Source organism: Schistocerca serialis, chromosome 2 (assembly GCF_023864345.2).
Source record: "Schistocerca serialis cubense isolate TAMUIC-IGC-003099 chromosome 2, iqSchSeri2.2, whole genome shotgun sequence".
NCBI classification, from domain to species: Eukaryota; Metazoa; Arthropoda; class Insecta; order Orthoptera; family Acrididae; genus Schistocerca; species Schistocerca serialis.
Genome location: NC_064639.1, coordinates 168,958,807 through 168,974,958, shown reverse-complemented (window position 1 = coordinate 168,974,958; position 16,152 = coordinate 168,958,807). Strand labels below are relative to the sequence as shown.

Genomic DNA, 16,152 nt, shown 5'->3' with positions numbered 1-16,152 from the left:
ACTGGCTGTTGCAGAAGGAAGTGCTTTCGTCAAATGCGGCGGAAAACTAACATTTTGTGTGTTGGGAGAGAAGCCGAACGCGAATTCCGCCGTGCTCCTACATTGCACGAGTGCCAACGGCCATACCATGATGAATACACCGGTTCTCGTCCGATCCCCGAAGTTAAGCATCATTGGGCCCGGTTAGTACTTGGATGGGTGACCGCCTGGGAAACCCGGGTGCCGTTGGCTCCTTTCCTTTCTTTTTGGTTTTGTTATTATGTCGCTACCCCTGCCAGCCCAATTTTCAAACTACCTTTCTGTTGTGACAAAGATGCTTCCTTAACCCTTTTAAACTACTGTAGTGGTAAGAAAATGCAGTAATTAAGAAACTTAAAAGAAAAGGTGCTGTTGGCTCCTTTCCTTTCTTTTTGGTTTTGTTATTATGTCGCTACCCCTGCCAGCCCAATTTTCAAACTACCTTTCTGTTGTGACAAAGATGCTTCCTTAACCCTTTTAAACTACTGTAGTGGTAAGAAAATGCAGTAATTAAAAAACTTAAAAGAAAAGGTGCTGTTGGCTCCTTTCCTTTTTTTGTTTTGTTATTATGTCGCTAGCCCTGCCAGCCCAATTTTCAAACTACCTTTCTGTTGTGACAAAGATGCTTCCTTAAGCCTTTTAAACTACTGTAAGGGTACGAAAATGCAGTAATTAACTCAGTTTGAGGGAGAATGTGCTAACCAAGTTTGCCAAGAAGACTTTGAAAACGACAAAACAGTACGAATCGGCAGTTGATTTCTGAAATACGTCACCGCCTATATTTGTGTAAAGTTCCAAATTTGATTTGTAATCACGAATTTATTCCTTAGTCGTCTCGTCTCGTCTCGTCCCGCAGACGTTTGTCGTGCTTGCGCTGTCATATGGACCACGACCCGAGCGGCAGCGAGCGGCAGTCGAGCAAAGTCGGGACAAGTCGGGACGGGGACAGGGATAGGAATGGCGCGAATGCACTGCAAACTACGCAGACACCTGGTGTGAGGCGAGGAAGCCCACATCGCTACCAGTGGCGCCCTCCAGCACGACACTGCCACACCCCGCACAGGCCCTCCGCTGGACACCAGGGACAAGATGCGTCCTCCGCGTGTGTCGAAGGCTGCACGCGCCCAACGAATGACAGGAGGTGCAACGAGCAACAGTGCGTCTCACACACGCGGCGGTGCGCCCGCTAATTCGGCCGTCGGTCTGCTGGGACGCCGGGCGCGCCCCCCGCGCCGTCCGCGAGGAACTGGCTGTTGCAGAAGGAAGTGCTTTCGTCAAATGCGGCGGAAAACTAACATTTTGTGTGTTGGGAGAGAAGCCGAACGCGAATTCCGCCGTGCTCCTACATTGCACGAGTGCCAACGGCCATACCATGATGAATACACCGGTTCTCGTCCGATCCCCGAAGTTAAGCATCATTGGGCCCGGTTAGTACTTGGATGGGTGACCGCCTGGGAAACCCGGGTGCCGTTGGCTCCTTTCCTTTCTTTTTGGTTTTGTTATTATGTCGCTACCCCTGCCAGCCCAATTTTCAAACTACCTTTCTGTTGTGACAAAGATGCTTCCTTAACCCTTTTAAACTACTGTAGTGGTAAGAAAATGCAGTAATTAAGAAACTTAAAAGAAAAGGTGCTGTTGGCTCCTTTCCTTTCTTTTTGGTTTTGTTATTATGTCGCTACCCCTGCCAGCCCAATTTTCAAACTACCTTTCTGTTGTGACAAAGATGCTTCCTTAACCCTTTTAAACTACTGTAGTGGTAAGAAAATGCAGTAATTAAAAAACTTAAAAGAAAAGGTGCTGTTGGCTCCTTTCCTTTTTTTGTTTTGTTATTATGTCGCTAGCCCTGCCAGCCCAATTTTCAAACTACCTTTCTGTTGTGACAAAGATGCTTCCTTAAGCCTTTTAAACTACTGTAAGGGTACGAAAATGCAGTAATTAACTCAGTTTGAGGGAGAATGTGCTAACCAAGTTTGCCAAGAAGACTTTGAAAACGACAAAACAGTACGAATCGGCAGTTGATTTCTGAAATACGTCACCGCCTATATTTGTGTAAAGTTCCAAATTTGATTTGTAATCACGAATTTATTCCTTAGTCGTCTCGTCTCGTCTCGTCCCGCAGACGTTTGTCGTGCTTGCGCTGTCATATGGACCACGACCCGAGCGGCAGCGAGCGGCAGTCGAGCAAAGTCGGGACAAGTCGGGACGGGGACAGGGATAGGAATGGCGCGAATGCACTGCAAACTACGCAGACACCTGGTGTGAGGCGAGGAAGCCCACATCGCTACCAGTGGGACCCTCCAGCACGACACTGCCACACCCCGCACAGGCCCTCCGCTGGACACCAGGGACACGATGCGCCCCCCGCTAGTGTCGAAGGCTGCACGCGCCCAACGAATGACAGGAGGTGCAACGGGCAACAGTGCGTCTCACACACGCGGCGGTGCGCCCGCTAATTCGGCCGTCGGTCTGCTGGGACGCCGGGCGCGCCCCCCGCGCCGTCCTCGAGGAACTGGCTGTTGCAGAAGGAAGTGCTTTCGTCAAATGCGGCGGAAAACTAACATTTTGTGTGTTGGGAGAGAAGCCGAACGCGAATTCTGCCGTGCTCCTACATTGCACGAGTGCCAACGGCCATACCATGATGAATACACCGGTTCTCGTCCGATCCCCGAAGTTAAGCATCATTGGGCCCGGTTAGTACTTGGATGGGTGACCGCCTGGGAAACCCGGGTGCCGTTGGCTCCTTTCCTTTCTTTTTGGTTTTGTTATTATGTCGCTACCCCTGCCAGCCCAATTTTCAAACTACCTTTCTGTTGTGACAAAGATGCTTCCTTAACCCTTTTAAACTACTGTAGTGGTAAGAAAATGCAGTAATTAAGAAACTTAAAAGAAAAGGTGCTGTTGGCTCCTTTCCTTTCTTTTTGGTTTTGTTATTATGTCGCTACCCCTGCCAGCCCAATTTTCAAACTACCTTTCTGTTGTGACAAAGATGCTTCCTTAACCCTTTTAAACTACTGTAGTGGTAAGAAAATGCAGTAATTAAAAAACTTAAAAGAAAAGGTGCTGTTGGCTCCTTTCCTTTTTTTGTTTTGTTATTATGTCGCTAGCCCTGCCAGCCCAATTTTCAAACTACCTTTCTGTTGTGACAAAGATGCTTCCTTAAGCCTTTTAAACTACTGTAAGGGTACGAAAATGCAGTAATTAACTCAGTTTGAGGGAGAATGTGCTAACCAAGTTTGCCAAGAAGACTTTGAAAACGACAAAACAGTACGAATCGGCAGTTGATTTCTGAAATACGTCACCGCCTATATTTGTGTAAAGTTCCAAATTTGATTTGTAATCACGAATTTATTCCTTAGTCGTCTCGTCTCGTCTCGTCCCGCAGACGTTTGTCGTGCTTGCGCTGTCATATGGACCACGACCCGAGCGGCAGCGAGCGGCAGTCGAGCAAAGTCGGGACAAGTCGGGACGGGGACAGGGATAGGAATGGCGCGAATGCACTGCAAACTACGCAGACACCTGGTGTGAGGCGAGGAAGCCCACATCGCTACCAGTGGCGCCCTCCAGCACGACACTGCCACACCCCGCACAGGCCCTCCGCTGGACACCAGGGACAAGATGCGTCCTCCGCGTGTGTCGAAGGCTGCACGCGCCCAACGAATGACAGGAGGTGCAACGAGCAACAGTGCGTCTCACACACGCGGCGGTGCGCCCGCTAATTCGGCCGTCGGTCTGCTGGGACGCCGGGCGCGCCCCCCGCGCCGTCCGCGAGGAACTGGCTGTTGCAGAAGGAAGTGCTTTCGTCAAATGCGGCGGAAAACTAACATTTTGTGTGTTGGGAGAGAAGCCGAACGCGAATTCCGCCGTGCTCCTACATTGCACGAGTGCCAACGGCCATACCATGATGAATACACCGGTTCTCGTCCGATCCCCGAAGTTAAGCATCATTGGGCCCGGTTAGTACTTGGATGGGTGACCGCCTGGGAAACCCGGGTGCCGTTGGCTCCTTTCCTTTCTTTTTGGTTTTGTTATTATGTCGCTACCCCTGCCAGCCCAATTTTCAAACTACCTTTCTGTTGTGACAAAGATGCTTCCTTAACCCTTTTAAACTACTGTAGTGGTAAGAAAATGCAGTAATTAAGAAACTTAAAAGAAAAGGTGCTGTTGGCTCCTTTCCTTTCTTTTTGGTTTTGTTATTATGTCGCTACCCCTGCCAGCCCAATTTTCAAACTACCTTTCTGTTGTGACAAAGATGCTTCCTTAACCCTTTTAAACTACTGTAGTGGTAAGAAAATGCAGTAATTAAAAAACTTAAAAGAAAAGGTGCTGTTGGCTCCTTTCCTTTTTTTGTTTTGTTATTATGTCGCTAGCCCTGCCAGCCCAATTTTCAAACTACCTTTCTGTTGTGACAAAGATGCTTCCTTAAGCCTTTTAAACTACTGTAAGGGTACGAAAATGCAGTAATTAACTCAGTTTGAGGGAGAATGTGCTAACCAAGTTTGCCAAGAAGACTTTGAAAACGACAAAACAGTACGAATCGGCAGTTGATTTCTGAAATACGTCACCGCCTATATTTGTGTAAAGTTCCAAATTTGATTTGTAATCACGAATTTATTCCTTAGTCGTCTCGTCTCGTCTCGTCCCGCAGACGTTTGTCGTGCTTGCGCTGTCATATGGACCACGACCCGAGCGGCAGCGAGCGGCAGTCGAGCAAAGTCGGGACAAGTCGGGACGGGGACAGGGATAGGAATGGCGCGAATGCACTGCAAACTACGCAGACACCTGGTGTGAGGCGAGGAAGCCCACATCGCTACCAGTGGGACCCTCCAGCACGACACTGCCACACCCCGCACAGGCCCTCCGCTGGACACCAGGGACACGATGCGCCCCCCGCTAGTGTCGAAGGCTGCACGCGCCCAACGAATGACAGGAGGTGCAACGGGCAACAGTGCGTCTCACACACGCGGCGGTGCGCCCGCTAATTCGGCCGTCGGTCTGCTGGGACGCCGGGCGCGCCCCCCGCGCCGTCCTCGAGGAACTGGCTGTTGCAGAAGGAAGTGCTTTCGTCAAATGCGGCGGAAAACTAACATTTTGTGTGTTGGGAGAGAAGCCGAACGCGAATTCTGCCGTGCTCCTACATTGCACGAGTGCCAACGGCCATACCATGATGAATACACCGGTTCTCGTCCGATCCCCGAAGTTAAGCATCATTGGGCCCGGTTAGTACTTGGATGGGTGACCGCCTGGGAAACCCGGGTGCCGTTGGCTCCTTTCCTTTCTTTTTGGTTTTGTTATTATGTCGCTACCCCTGCCAGCCCAATTTTCAAACTACCTTTCTGTTGTGACAAAGATGCTTCCTTAACCCTTTTAAACTACTGTAGTGGTAAGAAAATGCAGTAATTAAGAAACTTAAAAGAAAAGGTGCTGTTGGCTCCTTTCCTTTCTTTTTGGTTTTGTTATTATGTCGCTACCCCTGCCAGCCCAATTTTCAAACTACCTTTCTGTTGTGACAAAGATGCTTCCTTAACCCTTTTAAACTACTGTAGTGGTAAGAAAATGCAGTAATTAAAAAACTTAAAAGAAAAGGTGCTGTTGGCTCCTTTCCTTTTTTTGTTTTGTTATTATGTCGCTAGCCCTGCCAGCCCAATTTTCAAACTACCTTTCTGTTGTGACAAAGATGCTTCCTTAAGCCTTTTAAACTACTGTAAGGGTACGAAAATGCAGTAATTAACTCAGTTTGAGGGAGAATGTGCTAACCAAGTTTGCCAAGAAGACTTTGAAAACGACAAAACAGTACGAATCGGCAGTTGATTTCTGAAATACGTCACCGCCTATATTTGTGTAAAGTTCCAAATTTGATTTGTAATCACGAATTTATTCCTTAGTCGTCTCGTCTCGTCTCGTCCCGCAGACGTTTGTCGTGCTTGCGCTGTCATATGGACCACGACCCGAGCGGCAGCGAGCGGCAGTCGAGCAAAGTCGGGACAAGTCGGGACGGGGACAGGGATAGGAATGGCGCGAATGCACTGCAAACTACGCAGACACCTGGTGTGAGGCGAGGAAGCCCACATCGCTACCAGTGGCGCCCTCCAGCACGACACTGCCACACCCCGCACAGGCCCTCCGCTGGACACCAGGGACAAGATGCGTCCTCCGCGTGTGTCGAAGGCTGCACGCGCCCAACGAATGACAGGAGGTGCAACGAGCAACAGTGCGTCTCACACACGCGGCGGTGCGCCCGCTAATTCGGCCGTCGGTCTGCTGGGACGCCGGGCGCGCCCCCCGCGCCGTCCGCGAGGAACTGGCTGTTGCAGAAGGAAGTGCTTTCGTCAAATGCGGCGGAAAACTAACATTTTGTGTGTTGGGAGAGAAGCCGAACGCGAATTCCGCCGTGCTCCTACATTGCACGAGTGCCAACGGCCATACCATGATGAATACACCGGTTCTCGTCCGATCCCCGAAGTTAAGCATCATTGGGCCCGGTTAGTACTTGGATGGGTGACCGCCTGGGAAACCCGGGTGCCGTTGGCTCCTTTCCTTTCTTTTTGGTTTTGTTATTATGTCGCTACCCCTGCCAGCCCAATTTTCAAACTACCTTTCTGTTGTGACAAAGATGCTTCCTTAACCCTTTTAAACTACTGTAGTGGTAAGAAAATGCAGTAATTAAGAAACTTAAAAGAAAAGGTGCTGTTGGCTCCTTTCCTTTCTTTTTGGTTTTGTTATTATGTCGCTACCCCTGCCAGCCCAATTTTCAAACTACCTTTCTGTTGTGACAAAGATGCTTCCTTAACCCTTTTAAACTACTGTAGTGGTAAGAAAATGCAGTAATTAAAAAACTTAAAAGAAAAGGTGCTGTTGGCTCCTTTCCTTTTTTTGTTTTGTTATTATGTCGCTAGCCCTGCCAGCCCAATTTTCAAACTACCTTTCTGTTGTGACAAAGATGCTTCCTTAAGCCTTTTAAACTACTGTAAGGGTACGAAAATGCAGTAATTAACTCAGTTTGAGGGAGAATGTGCTAACCAAGTTTGCCAAGAAGACTTTGAAAACGACAAAACAGTACGAATCGGCAGTTGATTTCTGAAATACGTCACCGCCTATATTTGTGTAAAGTTCCAAATTTGATTTGTAATCACGAATTTATTCCTTAGTCGTCTCGTCTCGTCTCGTCCCGCAGACGTTTGTCGTGCTTGCGCTGTCATATGGACCACGACCCGAGCGGCAGCGAGCGGCAGTCGAGCAAAGTCGGGACAAGTCGGGACGGGGACAGGGATAGGAATGGCGCGAATGCACTGCAAACTACGCAGACACCTGGTGTGAGGCGAGGAAGCCCACATCGCTACCAGTGGCGCCCTCCAGCACGACACTGCCACACCCCGCACAGGCCCTCCGCTGGACACCAGGGACAAGATGCGTCCTCCGCGTGTGTCGAAGGCTGCACGCGCCCAACGAATGACAGGAGGTGCAACGAGCAACAGTGCGTCTCACACACGCGGCGGTGCGCCCGCTAATTCGGCCGTCGGTCTGCTGGGACGCCGGGCGCGCCCCCCGCGCCGTCCGCGAGGAACTGGCTGTTGCAGAAGGAAGTGCTTTCGTCAAATGCGGCGGAAAACTAACATTTTGTGTGTTGGGAGAGAAGCCGAACGCGAATTCCGCCGTGCTCCTACATTGCACGAGTGCCAACGGCCATACCATGATGAATACACCGGTTCTCGTCCGATCCCCGAAGTTAAGCATCATTGGGCCCGGTTAGTACTTGGATGGGTGACCGCCTGGGAAACCCGGGTGCCGTTGGCTCCTTTCCTTTCTTTTTGGTTTTGTTATTATGTCGCTACCCCTGCCAGCCCAATTTTCAAACTACCTTTCTGTTGTGACAAAGATGCTTCCTTAACCCTTTTAAACTACTGTAGTGGTAAGAAAATGCAGTAATTAAGAAACTTAAAAGAAAAGGTGCTGTTGGCTCCTTTCCTTTCTTTTTGGTTTTGTTATTATGTCGCTACCCCTGCCAGCCCAATTTTCAAACTACCTTTCTGTTGTGACAAAGATGCTTCCTTAACCCTTTTAAACTACTGTAGTGGTAAGAAAATGCAGTAATTAAAAAACTTAAAAGAAAAGGTGCTGTTGGCTCCTTTCCTTTTTTTGTTTTGTTATTATGTCGCTAGCCCTGCCAGCCCAATTTTCAAACTGCCTTTCTGTTGTGACAAAGATGCTTCCTTAACCCTTTTAAACTACTGTAATGGTACGAAAATGCAGTAATTAACTCAGTTTGAGGGAGAATGTGCTAACCAAGTTTGCCAAGAAGACTTTGATAACGACAAAACAGTACGAATCGGCAGTTGATTTCTGAAATACGTCACCGCCAATTTTTGTGTAAAGTTCCAAATTTGATTTGTAATCACGAATTTATTCCTTAGTCGTCTCGTCTCGTCCCGCAGACGTTTGTCGTGCTTGCGCTGTCATATGGACCACGACCCGAGCGGCAGCGAGCGGCAGTCGAGCAAAGTCGGGACAAGTCGGGACGGGGACAGGGATAGGAATGGCGCGAATGCACTGCAAACTACGCAGACACCTGGTGTGAGGCGAGGAAGCCCACATCGCTACCAGTGGCGCCCTCCAGCACGACACTGCCACACCCCGCACAGGCCCTCCGCTGGACACCAGGGACAAGATGCGTCCTCCGCGTGTGTCGAAGGCTGCACGCGCCCAACGAATGACAGGAGGTGCAACGAGCAACAGTGCGTCTCACACACGCGGCGGTGCGCCCGCTAATTCGGCCGTCGGTCTGCTGGGACGCCGGGCGCGCCCCCCGCGCCGTCCGCGAGGAACTGGCTGTTGCAGAAGGAAGTGCTTTCGTCAAATGCGGCGGAAAACTAACATTTTGTGTGTTGGGAGAGAAGCCGAACGCGAATTCCGCCGTGCTCCTACCTTGCACGAGTGCCAACGGCCATACCATGATGAATACACCGGTTCTCGTCCGATCACCGAAGTTAAGCATCATTGGGCCCGGTTAGTACTTGGATGGGTGACCGCCTGGGAAACCCGGGTGCTGTTGGCTCCCTTCCTTTTCTTTTTGTTTTGTTATTATGTCGCTACCCCTGCCAGCCCAATTTTCAAACTGCCTTTCTGTTGTGACAAAGATGCTTCCTTAACCCTTTTAAACTACTGTAATGGTACGAAAATGCAGTAATTAACTCAGTTTGAGGGAGAATGTGCTAACCAAGTTTGCCAAGAAGACTTTGATAACGACAAAACAGTACGAATCGGCAGTTGATTTCTGAAATACGTCACCGCCAATTTTTGTGTAAAGTTCCAAATTTGATTTGTAATCACGAATTTATTCCTTAGTCGTCTCGTCTCGTCCCGCAGACGTTTGTCGTGCTTGCGCTGTCATATGGACCACGACCCGAGCGGCAGCGAGCGGCAGTCGAGCAAAGTCGGGACAAGTCGGGACGGGGACAGGGATAGGAATGGCGCGAATGCACTGCAAACTACGCAGACACCTGGTGTGAGGCGAGGAAGCCCACATCGCTACCAGTGGCGCCCTCCAGCACGACACTGCCACACCCCGCACAGGCCCTCCGCTGGACACCAGGGACAAGATGCGTCCTCCGCGTGTGTCGAAGGCTGCACGCGCCCAGCAACACCTCGCTGCTGAGCGCGCTGTACTTCCGTCTGCGACTTGGTCGGCGGCGCCTCGTGTGCCGTCTGTCTTCTGCCTCGCGGCTACATTTCATCAAGTCCGTAAGTAATGGAAAGTTTTTATGATGCTAGTGAAGAGCGTGAAAATAACGTACAATGTGAATTCGATAGTTCCGTTGGCAAACCGTCCGCGTTCGAAATTCATCGTTGGATACTCGAGGAATTGTGTTTATCGACCGATGACGTTCTTGGTGTTCAGTTTGACACTTTTATTAATTCTGTGTTTTTGAAGTTGAAAACTCCGGAATTATGTGATACTGTTGTCAATGTTAATGATGGCGTCCGTAAATTTAGACATCTAGACGGTCGCATTAGTAACGTAAATATTTCTCATGGTGGGTTTGGCCTTCGAAATGTTCGTGTGTTCAACTTGCCTTTTGAAATACGGAATGACACAATATCTCGTCATTTGCGGCCGTACGGGACCGTCCTATCTGTTACTAAAGAAAAGTGGTCCTCCGCCTATGTTTTTCAAGTTGAAAATGGCGTGAGGAGTGTAAAGATGGTCGTCCGTCAACATATTCCGTCCTTCTTGCTAGTTAACGGTCATCGTGCTTTCATAACATATAGTGGTCAACCTCAGACGTGTTCTTTTTGTGGTGCTGTCGGTCATTACCGACAAAACTGCCCTAAACGCAGGCCGCCTGTTCAGTTGCCACGTGAGGATATTTTAGGTGGGCCTAGTTTTGCCTCTGTTGCCGCGACGAGTTTAGGTTCCGCCCCCCCCGCACGTGTGCCACTCGCGGCCGCCCCCCCTGTACCGGCCGCCGCTGACGCCATGGATACGTCTGTTCCCGATAGTGACTCTGTTTCTGTACCTCTTGTTGAGCCCTCTTTGGTCGCGGATGTGACAACTGTACCTATTACTAAAAAACCGGTTGTGGACGATGTTTCACCGGAATCCGTGCCGCTGTCGGCCGTTGTTCCGCATCCTGTCCCGGTTGCGGAACCCGATAAATCGGCGGTTGTTCCAACTCCCGTCCCCGACAGTGTCTCTGCTGCCAGTGAAGTTGTTGTTGACAGTGAGGCTTTTACTGCGCCTAAACCCCGTAGAGACCGGAATGTTGCTCGGGCTTCTGGCACACCGCGTTTGCGTAGTGCCAGTAGTTCTGCTTCTTTCGATACGCGTGGTGTTTCGGCCAAAAATCGGAGTCCGTCTCCGGTGGCGCGTTCTCCTGCCCCCCCTCACGCTCAGTCGGTTGGTCAACCGACCTCCCGACAGCCGGCCGCGCGCTCCGGGGCCGATCTCGGCCAGCGCCCGTCTCAGGGAGGGGGCGGCAGGCGCCAGGCGAAAAAGCAGCAATCTTCCCGCACCCAGCCGGAGGGAGCTGTAGTAACTGCCACGCAACAACGTGATATCACGGTTCAACACCTGAAAACATTTTTGAGTCAGCCGTTTTCCGCTGCTGATTCCGACATGGCGGTAGATCCGCCTGTGTCTGTGACACCCCCCCCCTTACCAACAAAACGAAAGGCCGAAGATTCGCACCATCGTCGTGCCCCACCTTCCACCCACGATTTGGTGCCGGCCTTATCTTCTGATGTCGTAATGCCCGCTGTGGAGCATTCCGTCGCAGGGGATCCCGTCACAGTTTCCGGGACCCCACCGCCCCCGCCCCTCCCTCCTAGTCAATCACGGGCATGGTCGGAGGATGTTGAGGCAGGTGATTCCCATTAGTGCGACTCTTTATATGTCCTTCCCCCTCCGCGCACGTTGGTATATTTTATTGTGTTTTAAGCGTTTTCATGTTTTTCTGTTATTGTTTTTTTTCCTGTGTTCTACGTGTATATGTTTCCTGATTGTAGCCAGTGGAACATTTTAACGGTAAATCTTAATAAGCTGCGAAATCCGCAGAAAGCTGCGCTTCTTAAGGATTTTTTGTATGATAATCACTGTCACGTCGCCTTCTTACAAGAGGTGACTTGTGAAGCGCTTTTATATTTGAACGATTTTACTGATTTTATTGTGATTGACAATGTTGCGCCTGATTCTGATACGGGCACTGCCATTTTAGTACGTTCTGGCTTACCTGTTTCTAATGTTGACATTTTACCGACCGGTCGTGCTGTTGCCTGTACCATTTTTGGCATTGTGTTTGTGAATGTGTACGCTCCGTCGGGAAATGTTAAACCGGCCAGGGCTGAATTTTATGGTAGGGATTTATGTCAGCTTTTATCCAGAAATGTCGATACTTTAATCGTCGGGGGTGATTTTAATTGTGTTTTAGACGACAGAGATCAGGAGCCGCGTCCGAACAAATGTCACGAACTGGGTGCTTTGGTCGCTAGCTTTCATTTGCTTGACACGTGGCGTGTTTTACACCCCGATTTCACTTATTTCACATATTTTTACGGTGCGGGGCGTAGCCGTCTCGATCGCATTTATGTGTCTAGGCAGTTGTCTGCCCGTATTTGTACTGCTGACGTGACTCCTGTCATATTTTCCGACCACTCCAGCTATTCCTGTCGTCTTTTATTACCTCGTTTGTGTGTTCCTCGTCGTACTAATTTGTGGAAGTTTAATTGTAGTTTACTTAATGACGACCATTTTGTGACTAGTTTTACCCGTATGTGGCAGAGGTTGGTGCGGACTCGCGGCGGTCATAGTAGCACCATTGAGTGGTGGGTTGCGATCGCTAAGCCGGCGATTCGCAACTTTTTAATCGATTACAGCCGTGAGGCGGCACGCTGGCGGCGGGCGACGGCTCGCTTCCGCCAGGATTGTTTACGCGATTTGGCGTTGCGAGTGACGTCACAGCCCGATTTGTTGCCCACTCTGAAGCGATTTCAAGCTCAGCTTTTAATTGACATGCGTGCCGCTAGTGATGGGGTGACCGTCCGAAGTCAGCCTGCAGGCTTTGTTCCTGGGGAACCTCTGTCCATTTATCATTTAAACCGGGAACGCAAACGCCGCGAACGTTTGCGCATTCCTGTTTGGCAGCTGAGAAACGGCGGTCGGACTTCTGTCCAGTCGGAAATTGAACGCGATATTTTTGAACATTTCGCTTCGCTTTTCTGTGCTGCAGACGTTGATTCCGACGCGTTGCGAGAATTCTTGCGGGTCGTTCCCCATGATTTAACTCGCCCGGACAGGGATCTTTTAAATGACGCCTATACGTCTGATGAAGTTTTCGACGCCGTTCGGCGGAGTCCCAAAGGGAAGTCTCCGGGTCCCGATGGGATTCCTGCGGAATTTTATTCGAAATTTTTTCCTCTTTTAAGTGAGATTTTAGTGGATTTAGCGAACGATCTTCGCAATGGTGTGACTGTACCAACGGCTTTTGTGGAGGGGGTTGTGACGCTTGTTCCCAAATCCCGTGCTGTACCTCATATCGATGCTGTCCGTCCGATTACTTTATTAAATGCTGATTATAAGATCGTTACGCGTTGCGTCGCTCAGCGACTTAAAAACGTCTTGCCGACCGTACTTAGTGATCAGCAAACATGTGCGGTCCGAGATCGGAATATCTTTGACGCTATCCTTGCGTACCGAGACTGTATAGGATATGTGAAAAGTGCTCGGCTCCGGACAGCGGCGATTTTATTAGTTGACTTTAAAAATGCTTTTGACCGCATTAGTCATTTTTATTTGCGTCGGGTTATGGTACGCATGGGGTTTGGTTATCTATTTACCCGATTCGTGACGCATTTGTTGCAACCTGCTACTTCCCGTATATGTGTCAATGGTCGTCTCACTCCTGCTTTCCGTGTGGGTCGCTCCGTGCGGCAGGGGTGTCCGCTTTCCATGGCGCTTTTTGCCATTGCGCTGGATCCCCTCCTCCGTTCTCTCAGTCAGGAATGTCGCGGCATTCAGATGGGGACTACCAGATTGGTTTGTCGCGCATATGCTGATGACCTTGGCGTATTTATTGAACATATCGACGACGTTGACAGGTTGCATGTTGTTTTGTACAACTTTGGAAAAGCTACGGGGGCGGTTATCAATCCCCGGAAAACTGTGCTTTTGCCGCTCACCGCCCGCGCACGTACCCTGCATAGGGATTGGTTTTGTGTCCAGCAGCAGCCTACCGTTCTTGGGATACTTCTATCTTCGAACCCACAGCAGATGGCAGCCTTGAATTGGCGGCCTACGCTGTATCGGATTCGTGCGGTTGCCAGGATCTATGCGGTCCGGAATGTGGCCCTTCGGGATAAGGTGCATTTGATAAATGTCAATATCTTGGCGAGAGCATGGTACCTTGCGCAGGTTCTCCCGGTTCCCAAGCAGTTGGGGCGCGCCATCCAACAGGCGGTTTACTGGTTTTTATGGAGGGGGGAGATTTTCAAGGTATCGCATGCTGTCTGCACCTTGGACCTGTCCGATGGCGGTTTAGGACTAGTTGATTTTTCCGCCAAATGTGCGGCCCTTTTTTGGAAGCGAACTACTGCTGTTATTCAGAAAGCTCCTTGCGGTCCCACTGCGTTTGTTTTTAATCGTTACCGTCCTCTTTCTGAAGTGGCCCCTGTTTCTGTGTCGCACATCCCGTTCTACCTTTCTTATGTGCGCCGCTACTTTCTTGATAATAGTTACCTGGCGCTTTATGACATCTCCGTCCACACGGTTAGCGCTGTCTACACGGCTTTCCGCGGACCTCCCGTTCGCTGCAAGTGGGAGTATCGGTTGCCACGCTGCAACTGGGTGGCAGTGTGGAAAAACCTCGCCAGTGACGTTCTCCCGGCTTCCGTCCACGCGGTGTGGTACAAGGTGGTGCATCGCACCATCCCTACCAACTCCAAACTGCATTCTATTAATCTCATCCCGTTTGGTGGGTGTGACGTGTGTACTGCCGACGACACTATTGAACACCGCTTTGCGTGTGACCGCTTCCGCCGTGTTTGGGAAGTCGCCAGGGACATGATTCGTTTGATTCAGAGGGTAGACACTCGCACTGTTACTGTGGATGCTGTCTTAATTCCGCAGTGTGACGTCTACCCCACCACCAAGCGCAATGCCACGGTGTGGATCCTTGGCCACACGGTTTTTGCTATCTTCTCCCTCAAGTTGTCTACCGATCTGGACTTTCTCACTTATTTATGGACCCAACATACCCAGATTCAGGCATCACCACACTATCGGCGAACTTTTGCTAATTTTTTGCAGGTCGCACTAGCGCATGCTTTTGCGCGGCTTTCCGTACCTGAGTAGCATGGACGTTTTTCTCTTATCTTTTCTCTTGCCTTTGAGCGACACAATATGAATATGTCTTACTGCGATCTTCCCAAGTTATTCTGGAACGAAAATTGACGTACCTTGAATACCGCACGAAAACAGAAGTCTTTTCAGTTTTTTTCTCTGGCCGTTATTGCCAAACGTCTTGTTTGCCATGTGTGTCCGTATTATTAGTTTCATTATTAGTTTTTTTTTTCCGTTTTGGGGCGTGACGGGATTTTTACTGAAGTTTCAGTTCTCAGTCTTGGTGGTGACTGTTTGAGTTTTTTTTCTACATTTTCTCATTTCTTTATTGTGGAGCATTCCAAAGTCTCGTCACGTGTCTGTGCTCGACACTCTTTCACCTTTTGTCGGTGTGGCATTTCACACCGGTGTCTCGCATTTTAGTTTTGTTTTACGGTCAATATGAGTGTTGACGGGTGTGGGGGCGACACTGTGGCCAGGCCTCAGGCACATTGACCCCTGCCCTCATTGCCGCCGCCTGCCTGCCACGCTCCTTGCCCGAACGTTTGTCTATCGATGACTTTTCTTTTCCGGTGGATGCTTCGCCCTGGTTGCGTTTTAATTAATTATTTTTTGTGGACAGTCGTCAGTGTCGGTTGTTGCGGCGTGAAGCCGTCTTTTCTTTCCTTATATTTTCTCTATCTTGCGTATCAATGGGGAGCATTCTCCCCCTCGTTTCTCACGCATTGGAGGATTCTTTCCCTTTTGTTACATGACCAGGACGCCATACTGTCACAATTGCTACATATGCGCCTCGCCGATGACGGCGGTCATTGCACAGTGTCCACCGGTTCACCTCGAGGGAGCCACCAGTACCTTTTATAGCCATTGAAGCTCGCCAAAAGACGGCAATTCATGGAGAGAGTAAAGGCCGGGCTATAAGGGGAGATGGGAGGCCCGTAAAAAAAAAAAAAAGGTGCCGTTGGCTCCTTTCCTTTCTTTTTGGTTTTGTTATTATGTCGCTACCCCTGCCAGCCCAATTTTCAAACTACCTTTCTGTTGTGACAAAGATGCTTCCTTAACCCTTTTAAACTACTGTAGTGGTAAGAAAATGCAGTAATTAAGAAACTTAAAAGAAAAGGTGCTGTTGGCTCCTTTCCTTTCTTTTTGGTTTTGTTATTATGTCGCTACCCCTGCCAGCCCAATTTTCAAACTACCTTTCTGTTGTGACAAAGATGCTTCCTTAACCCTTTTAAACTACTGTAGTGGTAAGAAAATGCAGTAATTAAAAAACTTAAAAGAAAAGGTGCTGTTGGCTCCTTTCCTTT

General features: G+C 49.6%; 8 non-coding genes across 8 annotated transcripts; all 8 read left to right on the top strand.

The window, feature by feature from the left end:
* Positions 1–112: 112 nt before the first annotated feature.
* Positions 113–231, top strand: LOC126459340 (5S ribosomal RNA). Its single transcript, XR_007585864.1, has one exon. It is a non-coding gene; the product is annotated as a 5S ribosomal RNA (ribosomal RNA).
* Positions 232–1,375: 1,144 nt separating this feature from the next.
* LOC126459339 (5S ribosomal RNA) lies at positions 1,376–1,494 on the top strand. The gene has a single exon (XR_007585863.1). It is a non-coding gene; the product is annotated as a 5S ribosomal RNA (ribosomal RNA).
* Positions 1,495–2,638: 1,144 nt separating this feature from the next.
* LOC126459338 (5S ribosomal RNA) lies at positions 2,639–2,757 on the top strand. Its single transcript, XR_007585862.1, has one exon. It is a non-coding gene; the product is annotated as a 5S ribosomal RNA (ribosomal RNA).
* Positions 2,758–3,901: 1,144 nt separating this feature from the next.
* LOC126459337 (5S ribosomal RNA) lies at positions 3,902–4,020 on the top strand. The gene has a single exon (XR_007585861.1). It is a non-coding gene; the product is annotated as a 5S ribosomal RNA (ribosomal RNA).
* Positions 4,021–5,164: 1,144 nt separating this feature from the next.
* LOC126459336 (5S ribosomal RNA) lies at positions 5,165–5,283 on the top strand. Its single transcript, XR_007585860.1, has one exon. It is a non-coding gene; the product is annotated as a 5S ribosomal RNA (ribosomal RNA).
* Positions 5,284–6,427: 1,144 nt separating this feature from the next.
* Positions 6,428–6,546, top strand: LOC126459335 (5S ribosomal RNA). Its single transcript, XR_007585859.1, has one exon. It is a non-coding gene; the product is annotated as a 5S ribosomal RNA (ribosomal RNA).
* A 1,144-nt stretch (positions 6,547–7,690) lies between these two features.
* Positions 7,691–7,809, top strand: LOC126459334 (5S ribosomal RNA). The gene has a single exon (XR_007585858.1). It is a non-coding gene; the product is annotated as a 5S ribosomal RNA (ribosomal RNA).
* A 1,139-nt stretch (positions 7,810–8,948) lies between these two features.
* On the top strand, positions 8,949–9,067 carry LOC126458645 (5S ribosomal RNA). The gene has a single exon (XR_007585670.1). It is a non-coding gene; the product is annotated as a 5S ribosomal RNA (ribosomal RNA).
* Positions 9,068–16,152: the final 7,085 nt, after the last annotated feature.